Raw genomic sequence first — 18,494 nt, 5'->3', positions numbered from 1 at the left:
TGGATCTAGCTGGACAACCTTTTTGCATAAACGCTTGAGTAACCATTAGCATTATTCACCTGTACTAGTAGTGACTTTTGGCCATTACCTACCATCTATATTAGCACCTGTACTAATCAATCACTTAATTAAGTTGCAAACAATAATAACCATATCAGGTATTTCATGGCTCATTATCATTATCATCATCATCATCATCATCCTTTAACCATATCTTTAAATTTAGTGAATCTACGTAGTCGCTGCTCAGTCAAGTTCTCACTATCCGGGAGAGACGGCGATTCGAATCGATTCCTATCCAGCTGGAGGGGTATTCCTAACACAAACCATGCTTCCCCCATCAGGGTCGCAATCAAGTCACCTTTGGCACAACTCTGGAGTCGCGAGTCCAAATAGATTGGCATTCTTAGAGAACCACTCTGCCAAGGTTGCTTGGGACTCTAACCCGCCTTGGATTTATGCCAATGGCTCTCCACACATCCTTACTACCTCCAAAATGCGCGCCACTGCTCGCGTTCCCGGTCTGAGTCGACCTACTAGGCTTCGCGGTCGGAACGAGTTATCTAGCTAGCTAAGTGTTAGGCTGCGTTCAACATGACATGAGGACGTACAGTGTATCGGTCCTTAAACAACACAAACGGGGATAGATTCACACCCAAGACCTCCATGCCTTGTTGCTGCACTATCGTCATCCCGTCCGGTCTCCATTCATTATTAACACATGGTTCTTTTTCATGATAGCAATTATAGCCAACCGTGACCAGAGCTCATCCTACATCTCGCAGGTGACAGGAAATCACCCAACTTCTACCGGTCTAAGCATAGCTAAGCATCATTCGATCCTACACTTAATTGGATTCATAGGATTTTATCTGGACAAGGTAAGGATATAATGCAACAATTAGTTCCAACCAATTCCTATACTTAATGCATCATCAACAATAAAAGATACTCAAGATATTTGTAAAAACATGGGAGACTTAGAATGCTCCGAGGCTTGCCTGGGGTCCGACACAAGTTAGTTCAGCTCGCTTGCACCGTCTTGGTGATATCTCTGGTCCTAGCACTTGCTTAGTCCTTTCATCTTTGGGATAGATCCACCAAACCCAATCTTCGAGTTCGGCTCCACATCACATCCTTCACGTGGTTCATCTAGCATACCTAAATGAGCTGCAAGATGCATGTGTATGAATGTGATGAATGGTAACACAAGATGCATCACATAAGCACTCAAGACAAACACAAGATTATGCAAGACATAGACACCAATAGCTATTTAACTAACATCACACAACTAACTATAGAGAGCAAGCACATCAAGCATGACACAAGTTTAACAAGGTCACAAGTATCATAACTTGACCATCAACAAGGGCATAAGCCACACTTAGCAACACATGGAGTAAACAACCACAACTAGCATATGTCTATTTCTACACTGGAAACAACAGCTTCATGTTTGGATCATAACTAGAGTTATACAAATCCAATAGCCATGCAACAAGACATTTTGGAAAGCTTATGAAATTTTATACAATTCAACTTTAATCATCTTAGCATGATTCTCAAGCTAACTAAGTAAAATATACCTATTTACAGAAACTGGTCCACAATTGACACAGAGCAGCCATAAAGCATAGTTACATTGGGAGGAATCCAAGATAGCACTGTCCTGTGTACTTCATCCTCGATGTACGAAGAGTGATACAAGCATAGACTAAATACTTGTAACATCTACTTCCCTAGTGGATATAGCACATACCATATGGACTTTGCACTAGACCGCAGTCTGTTGATGGATATTCCTTGCAACGGTGCTATATTTGTTCACAAGGTTTGAAAAGTAGTTCTCTACTAAAGTGGCTTGGGCACAACTTTTCATAAAGGATGTGATCATAGACAGGGTAAACATCCTTTGAGGGTATGAGAAGCTAGCTAACCAATCTCCATCATTGATTCATCATCTTTGTGAGATTGGGAGAGAATCCAAGTGCATTGCTTGAGTGTTTGCATCTAGAGGCACTTGGTGTTCGTGTTTCGCTATGTGATTCGCTTGTTACTCTGGGTGGTTGCTGCCATGTAACACCCTAGGTGTTTAGCTTCCACATTTGCACTGCATTTCATAAACATGAGCATCATGCATCCATTCGTGAACTTATAGCACATGAAACATAAGTTCGAAACATTGCAACGTGTTGTATATTTCATGTGTGTTGTTCTTTTATGAAATGTAAAGTGTGCAATACTTGAGTGCAACTTGTGCCACTCACTTAGTGAAACAAGATTAGTTAATACTATGCAACGAGATCATGAAACGTGTGAAACATGACTATGAAACAATTGCAACATTTCTTGTGTTTTTCATGGTTTCAGTACATACCTTGCTTGATTCTTGTGTGACCAATGTGTGGTGTGGCTAATAATCATCCTAAGTAACTTAGTTACACCTAGAATGTCATTAGGACCAATGTTCATGTTGATCATTTTAACTAATTAGGTTTACAAGTCATGGTTGACCAATTTGGACCCCTAGAGCTCCTGTGTTTGACTGTTTTAAAAGTGTAGCTTAGGATGTTTGCATGTCTGAGCAACCTAAAGCAAAGTTGTAGAGAATTATGTAAGGAACAAAAGTTATTTTGTGACCAACTTGTGAAAATGTGCACAACATGCCCAAAAAGGTCCCACAAGTCAGCTTTGAAGGTGGATTCAACACTTGAAATTATTTCTAAGTCCTAAGTGTAGTTTCAGTTTCATGTACCATAGTTGAGAGCTCTGTAGTCTGCAAACCAAGCCGAACCAGCTCGAGCTCCAATTGTGAAAGTTGTAGACCACATGTAGATCTCCATCTTTGTTAACTACACCTCGAGCCAGATCAGCACGGATTGGGAGATATAACCGCTTGAAATTGTCCTGTCAGTCGGTCGTTTGCTGCCGATTCAGAAAAATTCAGACTCGCTACAGTGTTTCGGCAGTTCAAGACATGGCCGACCGAGCTTAGGCCGCGCACGCCAGGTGGTGGCCGTACGCCGGCGTTGCCCCCGCAGGTCAGGTTATCGCGGCCACGACGACGCCACGCGCCCCTCAGCTCGCCTATTTGCTTCGCCGCGCGCGTCTGGCCTCGTCAGTTCACGCCAAACCGAGCACCGCGCCGCTCCGCTTTGCCGCCGAGAGCACGCCGTCGCCCCGCTCGCTCGTCGTCGCGTCAGTGCTAACTCCAGCTAGCCCCTGACTCCCTCTTCTTCCTCCGGAGCTCGTCCACCTCACCACTGAGCCAGAGAGTCAAGGTAGCCGCCATTCTTCTTCTTCTCCGCAGCGCTCCTCCATTGCCGCCGGAGTCGGAGGTGAGCCCGCCGTGGCCAACCCCCACCGGAGCTCTCTCCCTCCTTTCTCTCCCTTCCCTCGGTTGCACTATGGACTCTTGATGCTCACGCCAAGCTTAGGTCGGACCGTCTTGGTCATAGTTGGCCGGCGCACCACCGAGCTCCTCCACCGTGCCGCCATGAACGTCGGCGAGCTACCTCCGGTGGCTCCGCCCTCCCATCACCTACCCCTATCGATGCGCATGGATGAGTAGAACACGCTAGTGCCCTTGGTCTCGCCGGAAAAGTAGCCGCCGGCGAGCTACGCCATTCCCGCGCCATCACAGCCGCCATGCTCTGTTTCGTCTCACTGACGGGTGGGGTCGGCTGACATCGGGTCCCGCGTGTCAGTGGCTGAGCAGTCTTGGGCTAGTTCAAATTTTCAGTTTTGAATGCTGATTTGTGATTTTTGTAACTCCTAATTGGTAGATCCAAATTGAGTGATTCCAATTTTGGTAGACTCACTGTTAGGTCTAGTATTTAAGAAAAATATATCTTGAGCATATTATGTAGAAATTTTGGGTGAATTAAATAGGAACTTGAAAAGTGTTTTTGAATGCATGCAAACTTGTTTAAATCATATCATGAGTTTCTGTGATCCAAAAATTATGAAATTTTGTGGGTAAGCTAGTATTGTATAGTAGAAGCTCTGGTTAAAATTTGAGAGTCATTGCGTGTGTAGTTTTTAAGTTATAGATTTTCCTTTTATCTTTGGTAGATACTTGTGTGAATTTTTGTAAATTATCTATGAATCCTATGGCCATGAAACTTGGTAGGTAGTATCTTGGTACCTTATAGATGCTAGGAAAAATATGAAATCTGTTGCTTGACACTTTTCACTAAGGTTTCCTAATTATGCCATTTTAAGCCATTCTGTCTTACCATTTTTTGTGTAGGCTGTTGTACTTACTAAAATGGTGTGAAATTTTTATGGTAGTCTACTTGGACCATGTAGGGTCTACTGTAATTTTTGTAGATTTAATGGTGTAGCTTTCACATGTGTTTACTATTTTCCCTAATTAATTAAATAAATTAAGAAAGGTATTAAAAGAATTGTTTTGGTGATGAACACCCTACTTTCTGGTGTTCATGTGATATGTGTGATATGTCAGTAAAGTTGGTTTTGTCCAATTAAGTGTTTATAGCATAAGTTAATAATTAATTGTTTGCATTATGTCCCTCTGGACAGATCTGGGGACTTTAGAAAGTTCCCCATGATATTTTGGTTTTCTGTGAATGTGATGAATACAAGAGTGTAGATAATTTATGTATCTAGCTCCTATCAAAGTTTGAGGGCAATTGGCCCAGTAGTTTAGAAACTACAGCTGTTTAAAGTTAGGTTCCAGTTTTTGCTTACTCTCTGCCTTGTGAGGATAGACTTCTGTTGATTGATGAATTCAACCTGGTAAAAGTTTGAATCATGCTTTGAGGTCTGAAAATGTTTTGTAGACAATTTTATAAGCTTTCCAGATTGTCTTGTTGCATATCATTTGGATTTATAAATCTCTAGTTATGGCTAGTTTACTGTACCGATACATAGTCTCCATTTGGTAATACAAATGCTTGAGTGTATGCTTGTGCAATGTTCTCATTGATTGTTTAGGGGTTAGCCTAACTTGAGAATATGCTTAGGTGCAGGTGCTAGGTCGTTAACTGAAGATGAGCAATTATACATTAGGTTGTATAAACTTGGTAAGTAAAGTGATTTGAATAGGGCTTAAGTTGGAATATGCAAACTACAGCGAACATGTGCATTCCCCGAGCATCCCTGACATTCGTTCATGTGCATCCATGATATTTATCTGCGCATTCATGCAATAGGTGTGCCGGAGGGAGTGACGTTGCTGGAGTTCGAGGGAGCCAACCAGGAGGAGGAACCCGAGGTGCAGGAAGCCGACGAAGCAGTCGCCGCGGAGGAATTGCCCGAGTGCCCTGACCACCAGCCTTCCTCATTCCTGAAAGGCAAGCCCCGGAGCATATTAAGCCTCCTATGTTTTCACAAATACATTGAGTATCTTTTATTGTTGATGATGCATTAAGTATAGGAATTGGTTGGAACCAATTGCTGCATTATATATCCTTCCTTGTCCAGATATCGCACTGGAATCCTAATTAAGTTCAGGAACGGGTTAAATGCTTAGCCATGCTTAGTGCGGTAGAAGTCAGGTGATTTCCTGTCACCTGCGAGCTTTAGGATGAGGTGGATCACGGTTGGCTATATTTGCTATCGTGGAAAAGAACCATGTGAATAATGAATTAAGACCGGGCGGGGTCTTGTGTAGGTTTGAACATAGTGACTCCGTCTGAGTCGTTTAAGGACCGATACGCTGTACGTCCTCATGTCATGTTGAACGCAGCCTAACACTTAGCTGGCCGGATAAGTCGTTCCGACCGCGAAGCCTAGTAGCTCGACTCAGGCCGGGGACACGAGCAGTGGCGACATTCTGGAGGTAGTAAGGATGTGCGGAGAGCCATTGGCATAAGTCCAAGGCGGGTTAGAGTCCCGAACAACCTTGGCAGAGTGGGTCTCTGAGAATGTCGATCTGTTCGGACTCGCGACTCCTGAATCGTACCAAAGGTGACTTGTTTGCGACCCTGACGGGGGAAGCAGGGTTTGTGTTTAGGAATACCCCTCCAGCTGGATAGGAATCGATTCGAATCGCCGTCTCTCCCGGATAGTGAGAACTTGGCTGAGCAGCGGCAACGTAGATTCAATTAATTTAACGATATGGTTAAATGGATGATGATAAGGTTGCCACAATGAATACCTAATATGGTTATTAATGTTTGCACCCTAATAAAATGATTGCTTAGTACAGGTGCTAATATAGATGACAGGTTAATGGCTAAAAAGTCACTGCTAGTTCAGGTTAAGAATTGATCATTATTACTTATGCTTTTCTGCAAAAAGAAAGGGTCAGCCAGCTCCACTACATTAAGCTATGCATAATCCTTGGTGTCATTTGTTTGGTTTTCGATGGGTAAGTCTAGCTGAGTACATTCCCGTACTCAGGGTTTATTCCCTCTTGTTGCAGATGACCTCCTATATCAGGGATTCTGCAAGTATTGTCTCCACCCGGCGGGTGATGAGGACTAGATCATGGGCATGATCTCCTCTCTCTTATCTGAATGCTTTTGCGGTCTGTGATCAACCAACCAGTATGTGTATTTGAACTCGGTGTGTGAGTTAAACTATTTGCTTCCGCATGTTTTACAAGACTTGTTTTGTAATAACAATGACTCTGTGATGATGTAATCTATTTGCGAACATCTGCGAAATGTTGTAACGTACGATGTGTTATGTTGGATTACTGTGATCTTGGTTGTATGCAAGTTGGTTTGAAATCCTTCGAGATTTCGGTTGACTACCGGGTTTATATGGGCTCAAGTTCGAGAATTTGATCGTTTCGGCGATTGTTTTTGTACTTGTGCTCTTATAAATTGGTCGGTTCTGTGACAGCTGGTATCAGAGCTAGATTCAACATTAAACATGTCTTACGGCTATTTAAAATAAAAGCTTTTGTTGTAAAATGGTTTTCAAACTTATAGTTATATATAAGTGTTCAAAAATCAAAATTTTTATGGTATACTGGTGATCACATCCCTTATAGCCCACTTAAGGACTTCTAGGTGGCCTATATATAATTACTAACTGGGGGAATTGATTGTTTCTATTTCGTCGTCCATGCGGCGTGATATTGCATGGATGCCATTCATTTGAATGGTAATGTATGGATCAATTGCCTCTACGCTAAGGTAAGTGTGAGTTGCGAGAGCATGACCGTCCAACCGTCGGTCTAGGGGAGAGCTAGTTGTGGTTACTGGAGTAATTACATGTTGCATACATGTATATATGAAAGTACTTAATTGGGGGTACATTTCTCGGGTAGTTTGGATACCGAAGTATATATATCGGGGGGATGTATATATGGAGAGTATCTTAGTACTACTTGTGTAATTAGCATTATATCTTGTTGGGTTGGGCTGCAATGAAGTTTTTCTGCAGGTACGCTAACAACGCACCGTGTAGATCGACTAGTTACCGCTAATTGAGAGAACGTATGTATGCCACCGTATAGTCCGCTAAAGCTTAAAATTTCTTAGGTTTGTGAAGACGTACGGAACGAGCATGCATCATATTCACTCATGACATTCATATTGCATTACTTCCTCCCTTATAATTGCTTATCCTAAGTATAAAGTGAAATCTCTCGGCAAGAAGTTTGAAGGAGAGGAATACCTAGAAGAAGTCCAAGGTGTCTCCAAGGTGGACAGTAATCACTTCGACAAGTAGTTCGTTAGCAAGTCTCACTAGTTAAGATTTTGCAGTCATACTGGTAAAGTACCTCAATTCGCTCCCTTCGGGATGCGTATCGTAATGGTAAAGTTTAAAACTTATCATGTTGGAATGCACTGCGTATAGCGCTAGTAGTTTACTTGATGATGTGGTGATTGGAGAATGAATTATTGCCTCTGTTTATTGTATGAAGTTTTAATTCTCGTCAGTAAATACAGTTTGGCACGATTATATTGTTCTTCTCCAATGTGCTGACATCATCAATAATTACTGATTGCGCATTGTGCAGATGCCTCGTACTCGTTCCACCGGTGCGAGTGATGATGATGATCTTCCGCCACCACCACCCACACCAACGGAACTTATAGCAATGCTTGCGGAAGGACAGCGCACTATGGCTGAGGCCCTCCGTACGATTGCAAATCGTGATGGCCGTGGTCCACGCCAAGGACCGGATCCAAATCAGTACAGTGATTTCAAGGATTTTCTTGACACAAAACCCCCAATCTTCAAGGAGGCTGAGGAGCCTCTACAAGCTGATGAGTGGTTGAATACTCTCGAGCAGAAGTTCCGTCTGCTCCGCTTGACTGAGGTGCTCAAAACTGAATACGCATCGCACCAACTTCATGGACCTGCTGGCATCTGGTGGAGTCATCATCGGTCCACTATGCCTGCTAATGCCCAAATCACATGGGATCAGTTCAAGTCTGCTTTCAGGGGAAATTACATTCCTCCTGGTCTTATGGCGATCAAACATACAGAGTTCATGAAGCTGACTCAGGGAAACAAGAGCCTGAACGAATACCTGCAAGCTTTCAACAACCTTGCAAGGTACGCCACCGAGTTTGTGGACACCGAGGCTAAGAAGATTGCTAGCTTCAAGCGGGGACTTAGCCCCAAACTGATGAAGACCATGGGAAATTGCAAATGTGCTCATTTTAATGAGTTTGTGAGTGATGCTTTATCGCAAGAGAACAACAATGCTGTGTATGCTGCTTCAAAAAGTCGTAAGAGGGCCTATGAGGCGGGTGCCTCACAATCTAAGGCTCCCGTCGCACAAAGGGCTCCATTCCGTCCTCCAGCATCAGCCGCCAAGTTTCGCCCCCCGCAGAAGAAGAATCCCGTCAAGACTGGGTTTCGCAAGGCATTTACAGTTGCTCTTCCCAAGGGCACTACCAGTCAGGGCAGTTCCAGAGCTCCACCAAGCAACATGCCATGTTGGAACTGCAACAAGACAGGCCACTGGGCAAGGGAATGCCCTTACCCTAAGAAGAATAATTACCTGGGTGGCCGTCAAGGACAAGTGAACCACACAAATATTACTGAGATTCCTTCAGGTGAGGTAGTGACTGCCGGTAAGTTTCTAATTGACCAACACCCCGCAGTTGTACTATTTGATTCAGGTGCTTCGCATTCCTTCATTAGTCCATCATTTGCATCCAAGTTTATGCAGAAAACATATACTGTTGAGGGTGAGGGTTATTGTATTAGAGCTGCTAGTGGTATTATTCCAACCAAGCTGGTAGTTGGGAATGTACAGTTTGTGATAGAAGGGCGAAGTTATCAGGTTGATCTGGTAATTTTACCAGGGCTAGGTATCGATGTGATATTGGGAATGAACTGGATGAGCCGTCATGGAGTGCTTATCGATACATCCACTAGGGTAGTTATGCTCAGAGATCCGAGCAATCAGGAGGGTTTTCTAGTACAGTTACCCAAGGATATCAGTCTTTCTTGCATGACCAATGCGGTGCAAGCAAAGTCTCTGGCAGATATCCCTGTCGTGTGTGACTTTCCGGATGTTTTCCCCGATGATTTGCCTGGATTGCCCCCGGATCGAGAAGTAGAATTCAAGATAGAGTTGCTTCCTGGTACAGCTCCCATCTCTAGAAGGCCGTATAGAATGCCTCCCAATGAACTAGCTGAACTTAAGACCCAGTTGAATGAACTGCTAAAGAAAGGCCTTATCCGCCCTAGTTCATCTCCGTGGGGGTGCCCAGCCATCTTTGTGAAGAAGAAGGATCAATCTCTACGCATGTGTGTAGATTATAGACCCTTGAATGCAGTTACAATCAAGAATAAGTACCCTCTGCCACGCATAGATATCTTATTTGATCAGTTGTCTAAGGCAAAAGTCTTTTCCAAGATTGATTTGAGATCTGGGTATCATCAAATCAAAATTCAGCCTGAGGATGTTCCAAAAACCGCATTCTCTACAAGATATGGTCTATATGAGTACCTGGTTATGTCTTTTGGATTGACCAATGCCCCCGCACATTTTATGTATCTGATGAATTCAGTGTTTATGCCCGAGTTGGACAAATTTGTGGTGGTATTTATAGATGATATCCTGGTCTATTCTGAGAATGAAGACGATCATGTTGAACATTTGCGGGTGGTTCTTACTAGATTGCGAGAACACCAGCTGTATGCAAAGTTCAGCAAATGTGAATTTTGGCTTCGTGAGGTACCTTTTCTTGGACACGTGTTGTCCGATGGTGGAATTATGGTTGATCCCACCAAGGTGCAAGAAGTATTGAACTGGAAGGCTCCCATCTCGGTGCACGAGGTTCGGAGTTTTCTGGGGTTGGCTGGCTATTATCGTCGCTTCATCCCGGATTTCTCTAAAATAGCCAAGCCTATGACTCGATTGCTGCAAAAAGACATGAAGTTTGTCTGGACTCCTGAGTGTGATGCGGCTTTCCATACCCTGCGAACTCTTCTAACATCGGCTCCGGTTTTGGCGCAACCGGATATCGAGAAACCTTTTGATGTGTTCTGTGATGCATCAGGTATTGGGTTAGGAGGTGTTCTTATGCAAGAGGGTAGAGTCATCGCTTATACCTCTCGCCAACTTCGAAAGCATGAAGTGAATTATCCAACGCATGACTTGGAACTCGCTGCTGTTGTTCATGCTTTGAAGGCCTGGAGACATTATCTGCTTGGCAATGTGTGCAACATCTACACTGATCACAAAAGTCTCAAGTACATCTTCACTCAACCAGAGTTAAATATGCGTCAGAGAAGATGGCTCGAGTTGATTAAGGATTATAACCTTCAAGTGCACTATCACCCTGGCAAGGCAAACGTCGTCGCGGACGCCTTAAGCAGAAAGTCTCATTGCCACTCGTTAATTGAGAGTGATGTCCATTTGTCAAAGCTTCTTCATCCTGCAGTCCTGCACAACATCACTGTCAGTTGTACTCTACAGAGTCAAATTATCGAGCTACAGAAGACAGATGCAGGTGTGTTTCACATCAAGCGCAAGATGAAAGAGCAAGAAACCAAACATTTTCGAGTCGATGAGGAAGGCGTGTTATGGTTCAAGGATCGGTTGGTAGTTCCGAAGGATAGAGAGCTCAGAAACCAAATCATATCCGAAGCTCATTCCTCCAAACTATCTATTCATCCTGGTAGTAGTAAAATGTATCATGATTTAAAACCGCGATTTTGGTGGACCAAGATGAAGAAAGAGATAGCCGCTTATGTGGCTAGGTGTGACACTTGTTGTCGGGTCAAGGCTGTACACATGAAAGCTGGATTACTTCAGCCACTCTCTATTCCTGGTTGGAAATGGGAAGAGATAAGTATGGATTTTATAGTTGGACTCCCTACCACTCAGAGGAATTTTAACTCAATTTGGGTAATTGTGGACCGACTGACCAAGTCGGCACACTTCATTCCGGTCCGCATAGACTTTCGTCCAACCGACTATGCGGAGTTGTACTTCAACCAGATAGTCCGACTTCATGGGATCCCTCGTACTATTGTCTCAGATAGAGGACCACAGTTCACTGCTCGCTTTTGGGAGCACTTACACGGATTATTAGGGACTAAGCTCGTAAGAAGTTCTGCCTATCATCCGCAAACCAATGGGCAAACTGAACGGGTGAATCAAATCTTAGAAGATATGTTGAGAGCTTGTGTCATCTCGGCTAAGGGCTCATGGGAAAAATGGTTACCCCTAGCTGAATTCTCGTACAATAATAGTTATCAAGAGAGCATAAAGATGGCACCATTTGAAGCTTTGTATGGCCGGAAGTGTAGAACCCCGTTGAACTGGGTAGAAGCCGGTGAAAGGAGATATTATGGAATTGATTTTGTTCAAGAAGCCGAAGAACAAGTCCGTACTATCCAAACCCACATGGCCGCAGCTCAAGCTAGGCAGAAAAGTTATGCTGATCGACGTAGAAAACCTATTGAATTCGAAGTTGGAGACTTCGTTTATCTGAAAGTCTCACCTATGAAGAGTGTCCAACGCTTTGGTGTGAAGCGAAAGCTTGCGCCGAGATATGTCGGCCCATTTCAAATCATTGGACAAAGTGGTAAAGTGGCGTACAAGATTCAATTACCTCCTGAGATGAGTGCTATCTTCAATGTCTTTCATGTATCCCAATTGAAGAAATGTCTTCGCGTCCCTGAAGAGAGAGTTCCATTGGGGGATATCGAGTTAAAATCGGATTTGACCTTTGAAGAAAAGCCGGTTCGAGTGATTGACACTCGTGAGCGAGTGACTCGAAGTCGGGTAGTTAAGTTCTTTAAAGTCATGTGGAGCAATCAGGGTAGTGAACGCGATGCAACGTGGGAAAGGGAAGACTATTTGAGGGATGGTTATAAGGAATTCTATCAACAATGGTACGCTTTTCAAATCTCGGGACGAGATTTTTATAAGGGGGGAGGGCTGTAACACCCTAGGTGTTTAGCTTCCACATTTGCACTGCATTTCATAAACATGAGCATCATGCATCCATTCGTGAACTTATAGCACATGAAACATAAGTTCGAAACATTGCAACGTGTTGTATATTTCATGTGTGTTGTTCTTTTATGAAATGTAAAGTGTGCAATACTTGAGTGCAACTTGTGCCACTCACTTAGTGAAACAAGATTAGTTAATACTATGCAACGAGATCATGAAACGTGTGAAACATGACTATGAAACAATTGCAACATTTCTTGTGTTTTTCATGGTTTCAGTACATACCTTGCTTGATTCTTGTGTGACCAATGTGTGGTGTGGCTAATAATCATCCTAAGTAACTTAGTTACACCTAGAATGTCATTAGGACCAATGTTCATGTTGATCATTTTAACTAATTAGGTTTACAAGTCATGGTTGACCAATTTGGACCCCTAGAGCTCCTGTGTTTGACTGTTTTAAAAGTGTAGCTTAGGATGTTTGCATGTCTGAGCAACCTAAAGCAAAGTTGTAGAGAATTATGTAAGGAACAAAAGTTATTTTGTGACCAACTTGTGAAAATGTGCACAACATGCCCAAAAAGGTCCCACAAGTCAGCTTTGAAGGTGGATTCAACACTTGAAATTATTTCTAAGTCCTAAGTGTAGTTTCAGTTTCATGTACCATAGTTGAGAGCTCTGTAGTCTGCAAACCAAGCCGAACCAGCTCGAGCTCCAATTGTGAAAGTTGTAGACCACATGTAGATCTCCATCTTTGTTAACTACACCTCGAGCCAGATCAGCACGGATTGGGAGATATAACCGCTTGAAATTGTCCTGTCAGTCGGTCGTTTGCTGCCGATTCAGAAAAATTCAGACTCGCTACAGTGTTTCGGCAGTTCAAGACATGGCCGACCGAGCTCAGGCCGCGCACGCCAGGTGGTGGCCGTACGCCGGCGTTGCCCCCGCAGGTCAGGTTATCGCGGCCACGACGACGCCACGCGCCCCTCAGCTCGCCTATTTGCTTCGCCGCGCGCGTCTGGCCTCGTCAGTTCACGCCAAACCGAGCACCGCGCCGCTCCGCTTTGCCGCCGAGAGCACGCCGTCGCCCCGCTCGCTCGTCGTCGCGTCAGTGCTAACTCCAGCTAGCCCCTGACTCCCTCTTCTTCCTCCGGAGCTCGTCCACCTCACCACTGAGCCAGAGAGTCAAGGTAGCCGCCATTCTTCTTCTTCTCCGCAGCGCTCCTCCATTGCCGCCGGAGTCGGAGGTGAGCCCGCCGTGGCCAACCCCCACCGGAGCTCTCTCCCTCCTTTCTCTCCCTTCCCTCGGTTGCACTATGGACTCTTGATGCTCACGCCAAGCTTAGGTCGGACCGTCTTGGTCATAGTTGGCCGGCGCACCACCGAGCTCCTCCACCGTGCCGCCATGAACGTCGGCGAGCTACCTCCGGTGGCTCCGCCCTCCCATCACCTACCCCTATCGATGCGCATGGATGAGTAGAACACGCTAGTGCCCTTGGTCTCGCCGGAAAAGTAGCCGCCGGCGAGCTACGCCATTCCCGCGCCATCACAGCCGCCATGCTCTGTTTCGTCTCACTGACGGGTGGGGTCGGCTGACATCGGGTCCCGCGTGTCAGTGGCTGAGCAGTCTTGGGCTAGTTCAAATTTTCAGTTTTGAATGCTGATTTGTGATTTTTGTAACTCCTAATTGGTAGATCCAAATTGAGTGATTCCAATTTTGGTAGACTCACTGTTAGGTCTAGTATTTAAGAAAAATATATCTTGAGCATATTATGTAGAAATTTTGGGTGAATTAAATAGGAACTTGAAAAGTGTTTTTGAATGCATGCAAACTTGTTTAAATCATATCATGAGTTTCTGTGATCCAAAAATTATGAAATTTTGTGGGTAAGCTAGTATTGTATAGTAGAAGCTCTGGTTAAAATTTGAGAGTCATTGCGTGTGTAGTTTTTAAGTTATAGATTTTCCTTTTATCTTTGGTAGATACTTGTGTGAATTTTTGTAAATTATCTATGAATCCTATGGCCATGAAACTTGGTAGGTAGTATCTTGGTACCTTATAGATGCTAGGAAAAATATGAAATCTGTTGCTTGACACTTTTCACTAAGGTTTCCTAATTATGCCATTTTAAGCCATTCTGTCTTACCATTTTTTGTGTAGGCTGTTGTACTTACTAAAATGGTGTGAAATTTTTATGGTAGTCTACTTGGACCATGTAGGGTCTACTGTAATTTTTGTAGATTTAATGGTGTAGCTTTCACATGTGTTTACTATTTTCCCTAATTAATTAAATAAATTAAGAAAGGTATTAAAAGAATTGTTTTGGTGATGAACACCCTACTTTCTGGTGTTCATGTGATATGTGTGATATGTCAGTAAAGTTGGTTTTGTCCAATTAAGTGTTTATAGCATAAGTTAATAATTAATTGTTTGCATTATGTCCCTCTGGACAGATCTGGGGACTTTAGAAAGTTCCCCATGATATTTTGGTTTTCTGTGAATGTGATGAATACAAGAGTGTAGATAATTTATGTATCTAGCTCCTATCAAAGTTTGAGGGCAATTGGCCCAGTAGTTTAGAAACTACAGCTGTTTAAAGTTAGGTTCCAGTTTTTGCTTACTCTCTGCCTTGTGAGGATAGACTTCTGTTGATTGATGAATTCAACCTGGTAAAAGTTTGAATCATGCTTTGAGGTCTGAAAATGTTTTGTAGACAATTTTATAAGCTTTCCAGATTGTCTTGTTGCATATCATTTGGATTTATAAATCTCTAGTTATGGCTAGTTTACTGTACCGATACATAGTCTCCATTTGGTAATACAAATGCTTGAGTGTATGCTTGTGCAATGTTCTCATTGATTGTTTAGGGGTTAGCCTAACTTGAGAATATGCTTAGGTGCAGGTGCTAGGTCGTTAACTGAAGATGAGCAATTATACATTAGGTTGTATAAACTTGGTAAGTAAAGTGATTTGAATAGGGCTTAAGTTGGAATATGCAAACTACAGCGAACATGTGCATTCCCCGAGCATCCCTGACATTCGTTCATGTGCATCCATGATATTTATCTGCGCATTCATGCAATAGGTGTGCCGGAGGGAGTGACGTTGCTGGAGTTCGAGGGAGCCAACCAGGAGGAGGAACCCGAGGTGCAGGAAGCCGACGAAGCAGTCGCCGCGGAGGAATTGCCCGAGTGCCCTGACCACCAGCCTTCCTCATTCCTGAAAGGCAAGCCCCGGAGCATATTAAGCCTCCTATGTTTTCACAAATACATTGAGTATCTTTTATTGTTGATGATGCATTAAGTATAGGAATTGGTTGGAACCAATTGCTGCATTATATATCCTTCCTTGTCCAGATATCGCACTGGAATCCTAATTAAGTTCAGGAACGGGTTAAATGCTTAGCCATGCTTAGTGCGGTAGAAGTCAGGTGATTTCCTGTCACCTGCGAGCTTTAGGATGAGGTGGATCACGGTTGGCTATATTTGCTATCGTGGAAAAGAACCATGTGAATAATGAATTAAGACCGGGCGGGGTCTTGTGTAGGTTTGAACATAGTGACTCCGTCTGAGTCGTTTAAGGACCGATACGCTGTACGTCCTCATGTCATGTTGAACGCAGCCTAACACTTAGCTGGCCGGATAAGTCGTTCCGACCGCGAAGCCTAGTAGCTCGACTCAGGCCGGGGACGCGAGCAGTGGCGACATTCTGGAGGTAGTAAGGATGTGCGGAGAGCCATTGGCATAAGTCCAAGGCGGGTTAGAGTCCCGAACAACCTTGGCAGAGTGGGTCTCTGAGAATGTCGATCTGTTCGGACTCGCGACTCCTGAATCGTACCAAAGGTGACTTGTTTGCGACCCTGACGGGGGAAGCAGGGTTTGTGTTTAGGAATACCCCTCCAGCTGGATAGGAATCGATTCGAATCGCCGTCTCTCCCGGATAGTGAGAACTTGGCTGAGCAGCGGCAACGTAGATTCAATTAATTTAACGATATGGTTAAATGGATGATGATAAGGTTGCCACAATGAATACCTGATATGGTTATTAATGTTTGCACCCTAATAAAATGATTGCTTAGTACAGGTGCTAATATAGATGACAGGTTAATGGCTAAAAAGTCACTGCTAGTTCAGGTTAAGAATTGATCATTATTACTTATGCTTTTCTGCAAAAAGAAAGGGTCAGCCAGCTCCACTACATTAAGCTATGCATAATCCTTGGTGTCATTTGTTTGGTTTTCGACGGGTAAGTCTAGCTGAGTACATTCCCGTACTCAGGGTTTATTCCCTCTTGTTGCAGATGACCTCCTATATCAGGGATTCTGCAAGTATTGTCTCCACCCGGCGGGTGATGAGGACTAGATCATGGGCATGATCTCCTCTCTCTTATCTGAATGCTTTTGCGGTCTGTGATCAACCAACCAGTATGTGTATTTGAACTCGGTGTGTGAGTTAAACTATTTGCTTCCGCATGTTTTACAAGACTTGTTTTGTAATAACAATGACTCTGTGATGATGTAATCTATTTGCGAACATCTGCGAAATGTTGTAACGTACGATGTGTTATGTTGGATTACTGTGATCTTGGTTGTATGCAAGTTGGTTTGAAATCCTTCGAGATTTCGGTTGACTACCGGGTTTATATGGGCTCAAGTTCGAGAATTTGATCGTTTCGGCGATTGTTTTTGTACTTGTGCTCTTATAAATTGGTCGGTTCTGTGACAATTCTGTAACGTCCCGCCTCTCTGAGGCCGGGCCTGCTTACATCTGACAGCTTCTCTAGGATATAGACTGCCCTCACAGACCAACACATGTCTTTTCTGCGCACTTTGTCCTCACTCGTGCGCACCCGGGAAGAACTTCCCGGTCGGTCACCCATCGCTCCAGGCCAAGCACGCTTAACCTCAGAGTTATTTGCAGATGGGCTTCCGGAAAAGAAGTTGCAACTTATTGGTATGAGTATCCTATTAATCCTGTTAAGCCCTGGGCCATGATGTTACATCCTCACCCCCTTAAGAGATCGACGTCCTCGTCGATCAATCCCAAGCCAGGAGCGTCCTCTCTTGGCCACGTCCGTGTGTCCAGAGCCAGCGCATGTGCCATGCTGTGTGACCACGCCGGATCCACACCAGCCATGCGCACCATGCCTGCGCAACTGCGACACACGTGCCCGTGAAACCGCGAGAGTCGGCTCTGATACCATTCTGTAACGTCCCGCCTCTCTGAGGCCGGGCCTGCTTACATCTGACAGCTTCTCTAGGATATAGACTGCCCTCACAGACCAACACATGTCTTTTCTGCGCACTTTGTCCTCACTCGTGCGCACCCGGGAAGAACTTCCCGGTCGGTCACCCATCGCTCCAGGCCAAGCACGCTTAACCTCAGAGTTATTTGCAGATGGGCTTCCGGAAAAGAAGTTGCAACTTATTGGTATGAGTATCCTATTAATCCTGTTAAGCCCTGGGCCATGATGTTACATTGCTGCCACCTAGATGGCTTGGAGCAGCGAGGATCGTCGAGCGGAGGGTGGTGATTGTCTCTGGCTCCGATCGTGGTGATTTTGGGGGGTTCTTGATGTTTCTCCGACGGAGAGTCAAAAGGTACTCTAGTGAATTGCTCATGGCTTGTGTGATCCTCATCTTGTGTTGGTTGTGCAGCACCCTATTGAGGGTTTGGCGTGTGATGCCAATTAGCTCGTGAACCTCCAAGTGAGTGAATCGCCACAACAAGGAGTAGCTTGCCGGCAAGCAAGTGAACCTCGGTAAAAATCATTGTGTTCATCATTTCATTCTGTGGTGATTGGTCTTCATTGGTGTTTATTCTTGTGATTGATTGGCTCCTTCCTTGACACGGCGGTATAAACAAATTGCTCACTCTCATTACTTTACCACAAACTAGTTGTCAAGCTCTTTAGTGTAGCTAGTTGTGAGAGCTTGTTAGTTTGGTTAGTGTGTCTCTTTAGTTAGCTTTTGAGAGCACACTAACTTAGTGTAGTGTCATAGCGATTGTGTGGAGAGAAACTATATAAACTAGAATTGTGGTAGGTGGCTTGCTTTTTAGTAGGCTAGCGCAACACTTGCTTCGCCTCATAATTGTCTAACCGGTTTGTTAAGTGTTGTTGTAGAAATTTGTAATAGGCT

General features: G+C 44.2%; 1 long non-coding RNA gene across 1 annotated transcript; it reads left to right on the top strand.

The window, feature by feature from the left end:
• Positions 1-5,014: 5,014 nt before the first annotated feature.
• On the top strand, positions 5,015-16,238 carry LOC136514472 (uncharacterized). Its single transcript, XR_010773655.1, has 3 exons — positions 5,015-5,051; positions 5,181-5,321; positions 15,441-16,238. It is a non-coding gene; the product is annotated as an uncharacterized lncRNA (long non-coding RNA).
• Positions 16,239-18,494: the final 2,256 nt, after the last annotated feature.

The sequence above is a fragment of the Miscanthus floridulus genome, chromosome 16 (assembly GCF_019320115.1).
Source record: "Miscanthus floridulus cultivar M001 chromosome 16, ASM1932011v1, whole genome shotgun sequence".
In the NCBI taxonomy this organism is placed as follows: Eukaryota; Viridiplantae; Streptophyta; class Magnoliopsida; order Poales; family Poaceae; genus Miscanthus; species Miscanthus floridulus.
Note: the sequence above shows the minus strand (reverse complement) of the source record. Positions and strands in the feature narration are given on the sequence as shown.